Below are 6,000 nucleotides of genomic sequence, written 5' to 3'. Positions count from 1 at the left end.
TAAAATTATAAATTCTATTTTTTCATTTATATTAAATATAAATTTAATGAATTTCCTTGAATTTTGTTTATACCATTATAATAGGTCAGCAAATAATACTGATTTCTGGTTTGTGAGATCTATGTGAGAAAGCTGTATCATTTACAAATTTGATAAACATGGTTTCTACATCTACACCCAAGTTTACAATATAGGAGATGAGCTCAATTGTTTGCTTTCCCTTTCCATACATCAGTGGCTATTAGAAACCAATACATTTTAGTTTTGGTCCCTTTTTGCTTTGTTATCATATAGTTAATTTGAGTGTTGCCTTCCTTTGCATTTTGGTATTTCCATGACTCTCCTTCAGGACGGGACTACTTTTCACCTACATAGTTGTTAAAGACACCAACCAATGAAGTGTTTTACGTTTAGTAAAAGGAGACATATGTATAAATTATTAAATAAATGTGTACAATTGGGAACAGTCAATGTAGAAATAAAAAAACAAAACAAAACAAACAAATATGGATTCCTTCCAACAGAAAAGGTATGTGCTGTGGTGTTTCTATATTTCTAGAAAACTCACACAATCAGTCCAACTATGAGAAATTCCAATTAACTAGACATCTGTTGAAAACACAACAGAACAGCACACAATCTGTTTCAAACATGTTTGCATAGTGTGGCTGACAGACAGTTTAATAAAACAAACAATAGAGGTAATAAGGTTAGCACTTACTGACAATTAAGTATGAGTAGTTGATACCTGTAAGGAAAGGCGATTCAGAAAATCAATGATAAGCAAGTAGATAATAGGGATTTAAAGCAGAATTTTAAGCAAAAAACACAGAAAATAATAATGAACTTCAGGAAAATATAGCATTCTGTTAATAAGAAGAAGAAAGTTACATTTAATATATGATATGAGAATTATAAAAACGAATCAATATGATTATTAAAAATAGACAAAGATAATAAAGGTACTCTAGAAATAATACACCCACATAAAAGAATAGATATGTATGTGTGCATATAATGAAGGCAAATCCCTTCTGCTCCTGTTTTATGTTTTACCTATTTCACATTCTCATCAGCCCCCAGGAAAATGTATCTCTTTAAGATGTCCAACTCCTCCATGAAACTGCATAGTTTTTATTGTAAAGTTTTTTCATGATTTATATTTAAATTTTCTGATCTGTTTTGCTTTTTACTAACATGGACATTTTAAACGCTAGCATTCTACTTTCTCCCTTTGTTGATGAAATTTATTTCCTTTCTCATCACCAATTTAATTTGACCTGTCATTCTCCATCATTTAAAACCTCTACTTTATCGTCAGAATCTTCCTTTTTGCAGACTAAATTCCTTTATTTGAGGATATCTCCTTTAAAATATCTACTGACATAAAGAACTCTCAATTTACCATTAGTACACAAATCACAAACTGGCAAGTAGTAGTTTGAAACAAGGGTGCTGATGGGTTGGATTCATCTATATAGTTTTCCTATTTTATTAAAGCAAATATATAAAGATTGATAGATTTCCTGCGTTAATAACAAATGTGACAGTACTTGGAGAAAATACTGACATAACAAATGTAATCTAGTCTGACTTCAGTTTTTAATATTTGGGCGCTATATATTTTCAGGCTTCACTCTCTCTTCACTTCCTGGCCTACATTTCAACGTCTATGTGCTCCCTCACTTGGTGTGAGGTTCAAATCCCAGAAACAACTGGGACACCTATGCTCACAACTAGAAATGTGGTGTCCAGCCCCACACCCTCACTATGATAAAAACCCCAAGCCAGTCTCCTTTCAGACTCTCACAAACCATTTCAGACTCACTCAGGAGGCTCACTCTGCTCTCCCCCAAAACTCTTATTATGCTAGTAATAAACTTATCTATTCCTTTTTGTGTGTGTCTGCAGCATCATTTTATGACATACAAACCAGATTTTGAGTGGGTTCCACCCTGCCTCTGCAGAATGTTCAAGGAGCAAGGATCTGCGGAAACTAGGACAACGCTCCCTCAGTATGATATTTGCATGGGCGCTTCTGACGCTTCTCATTTATTCCTCACGTGCTGATCTCCATGGACATTTAATTTTGCAGGCGACTACCTTAAAACACATGGTAGGTAACTTTTTATATTTTTATATATTGAAATTCATTTATTGAAAAAGATCTATGAATTTTCTAATGATATCAAATGGAACCACAATCATTAACCAAAAAGTACTGTGTGGGAAAAAGGATGTGGTAGTTATAAAAATGAAGAGAAGTTTGTTCCCTAAAAAGATAATGATGTGATTGGTATTTTTCTTTTGGAAAAACTTTGAGGGCTGTAGCTTATTTTTTTTCTTTTAATTCTAAAACGTAGCTTACGGATAAAGGCCCAGTTTAGATGTTATATAACATTTTAATTTGTAATAGCATTTCAATTCTGCTAAAGTACTAGGAACTGTTCCAGAGAAGCAGATAAATGCAAAGAAAGTCAGGAGAGACTAACCAATATTCTAGTATCTTGAAGTGGTTAAGAAAAGCAAAATATTTTTCATAATTACCTCATTATTTAGTAATTGGAGACATTTGCTTTTTGTGAATTGTGATGTACTTATTTTATCCCTTGACAGAAATGGGATGGAATAAAAAGTAATTACAATGCAAAATATATTTGTATAAGAACAGAATGAAATATGGAACGGATAAAAAAAATCTTGTGATATCCTGGGTTATTTTGAGAATGAGTCAATGAATTAATACATATAAAGGGCACAGAATAGTACCCGGCCCATAAGAAACACCCAATGTTGCCTAATATTATTGGTGCTGTCGTTGTTGTTGTAAAAGTAAGGGAACAGGTATCAGACACCTATTGCTACAGTCATATTGTTCAGTTAGATTTCAGTTGTGGGGAATGTCTTGCACACTTTCTGAATTTGTATTTCTTTATCTATGATACATATTTATTTAAGTGGATGGGGGAATTAAAGTGGACTAACAATTCTAGTTCAATTCTTTTTTATTTAATTGCTTACCAACAAAATCATTCTTATAATAACTATCAATTGCTTGTTAACTCTCACCCTTCTTCCATTTTTCCCCTTTAATTAAAGTGCATCTCTAATTCTTAAATGATAAGATTGGTTTTGATAATTTTGCTGGAACCCCAGTTTGAAGGTATTTAGAAAATAATACAAAGAACTATTCAGTGCTAGCTACTGACCTTGTGTCATCAGTGTCCAGATTAAGAATCCCTGCTCTTTTTTTTAATTTTTATTTTCAGTTTCTTTGTTGTTTTTTTTTTTTTTTGCTTATTTTTAAATTCTACATATTAGTGAGAGTATTCAGTATTTATCTTTCTGATTTATTTCACTTAGCATAATACCCTCAAGATCCATCCATGTTCTAGCAAATGGCAGGATTTCCTTCCATTTTATAGCTGAATAGTATTCCGTTTGTAAATACCTGCTCTTAAATGCCTCAGCATCCAGGGGCACCTGGGTGGCTCAGTCAGTTGAGCATCTACCTTGAACTCAGGTCATGATCTCACAGCTCGTGAGTTCGAGCCCTGCGTCAGGCTCTGTGCTGACAGCTCGGAGCCTGCTTCGGATTCTGTGCTTCCCTCTCTCTCTGCCCCAACCCACTCTCATTCTGTCTCTGTGTCTCTCAAAAATAGATAAACATTAAAAACTTTCTTTTAAATGCCTTGGAATCCAGTGTATTTTTATAACCAATATTTATTAATTCATTTTTAATTCAAGTGTTATTTTCGGGAGATTCAAGCTGTGCCACGTGGTATGAATCTAAGCATAGCCCCTGTGTTTTTTATCCTTCCAGTTATATTCCTGTCCTCAAAAGAGAAAATTCAGTAAATAGATGTGCACACCGTTTCCTAATTTCTGTATTTCTAATAGAAACTCAATGTCTCGTACAATAGGATTTTCCACCAGGATGACACAACATCCCATTGAATAGTTTACTGTTTTATTTATGAGACAGTAAATGAAATTACAAAGGTAACTCTTTGTGTTTTATTTATGAGACAATAAATGAAATCACAAAGATAACTATTTGTCTTTGAAGAGTTTCCCATATTTTTTTTCTCATCAGTTGAGATCATTTCAAAAAGCACAATTAGGTTAAGATACCTTGTAGTTGTAGGTCAAATATTTAGCAAATTCATAAATAAATTTGTGTAAATGAATTCTAATCACTGAAAGCAAGTAAAGTAACTAGCAGTATGCAAAAGCCTAGATTATATAAAGACTTATGGGAAATGATTACATGTGTCATGTCTGAATGTTTGTGTCCCCTCCCCCCCACATTCGTATATTAAAGCCCACAAGGTGATGGTGTTTGAAAGTAGGGCGAGGCCTCCATGATGGAAGCAGTGTCCTGATAAAGGGAGAAAGAGGGGACACAGTGTGTTCTCTTCCTAACACGTAAAGTTGCAGCAAGAAGGCAGCTGTCTACAAGTCAGGAAGAAGTCCCTCACGGGAGGAGACAAATTGGCTAGCACTTTGGTCTTGGACTTCCTGGAAGTCTGCAGAACTGTGAGAAATAAATTCCCGTTTAAGCCATCCATTATGCTGCATTTTATTATAGCAGCCAGAGTTGAGAAATACCATACGGCAGGAGTTAATAACTCAAAAAGTAATTAAATACAATGTAGTTTTAATATATATTAATGTCATAAATGAAAATGTGATGTTTTAATGTCTCGATAATGAAAAAAAATCAAAAAGAACAGAAAAAAGGAGATACACCACAATTTTACAAGACACAAAGTGAAAACTGTTAGTGTGTATTGTGGTATTTTACAATTAGTCTGTCAAGAGCAAAATATAGGTATCAGTTATTTCTAGGCTAGAATTAGACTCAGGAATAGCCAGAATATGTGAAATTTTCTTGAATAACTCTTTCATAATGAATAAATATTTTGTTTAAAATTATATACATCCTTTTATTATCCTAGTGTTCTGATTATAAAGTAAACTATTGTAGCTAACTTAAACAACATCGAAATACAAAAAGAGAAATAAGTTACTATATTTTCTATATTTTTTTAATTCTCTGATACACATACACTATTAATAAATTGAAATTATATTTAATGTTTATATAAATATGAAAATATCAAAATTATTTTGAAATATTTAAATGGCATTAAAAATTTTTTTCATTAAGATAATGAAAATTATCTTAATTTCAAATTCTCTTTTGAATATTGAAAATAGGTTTAAGGTAAATACAGAACATTATAGTTTCTAGTACTTGTATTTTTTTAAATTTTTTTAATGCTTGCTTATTTTTGAGAATGAGAGAGAGGGGGGGATAAAGGATCTGAAGCAGGCTCTCTGATGACAGCACAGAGCCCGATGTGGGGCTTGAACTCACAAACCATGAGATCATGACCTAAGCCAAAGTTGGATGCTCTACCAACTGAGACACCCAGGTGCCCCTCTACTACTTCTGTTAACTATGTACTCCTGTTCTTGCCTATCTCTACCAGAAGACAGGAGATATTGTTGGTAGGTTTTTGGTAAATTAATTTTTTTTCTCATATTAAAAAATAAATGACATTTCCTTGCATATATATAACAAGTTTTTCCAGTTAACTTGTGTGTATGTTAAAATTTTCTTTGTAGTGTAGTCTTTATGATTTCTAAATGTTGACTTGTAATGGGAAAATCTATTTTCTCAAAGGCTTTCTGAGCTTGCTTTTGATTTGATGGTTTTATTGACTTGAGATCAACGTAAATGTTTGGTATATAATTTACTTTTTGATGGCAATGTATTTTAAACATAAAGATATTATATGTTCCCTAGAAATTTAGAAAGTACAAAAAAGATTAACCTCCTAGTAAGCCTAAATAAAAGAGTATCTCTCTTAAGTTACTTTTTCATTACCGTGAAAGAATAGACTATTCTGTAATAATCTTTTAGAATCTGAAGATTTTTTTTACTTAATATATTGTATTAGAAATTTGAGAGATTCTTTACTACTTAATTTG

General features: G+C 32.4%; 1 long non-coding RNA gene across 2 annotated transcripts in view; it reads left to right on the top strand.

Moving 5' to 3' along the window:
- The first annotated feature begins 1,882 nt into the window (after positions 1-1,882).
- LOC123599213 overlaps positions 1,883-6,000 on the top strand; it is a 72,340-nt gene continuing 68,222 nt past the window's right edge. For both annotated transcript variants that reach the window (XR_006713046.1, XR_006713045.1), the window contains exon 1: positions 1,883-2,116. This is a non-coding gene — a long non-coding RNA (uncharacterized LOC123599213). The remainder of the gene's footprint in view (positions 2,117-6,000) is intronic.

The sequence above is a fragment of the Leopardus geoffroyi genome, chromosome A1, assembly GCF_018350155.1.
Source record: "Leopardus geoffroyi isolate Oge1 chromosome A1, O.geoffroyi_Oge1_pat1.0, whole genome shotgun sequence".
NCBI lineage: Eukaryota > Metazoa > Chordata > Mammalia > Carnivora > Felidae > Leopardus > Leopardus geoffroyi.
The sequence above is the reverse complement of the archived record's forward strand: the minus strand, read 5'-3'. Positions and strand labels throughout refer to the sequence as shown.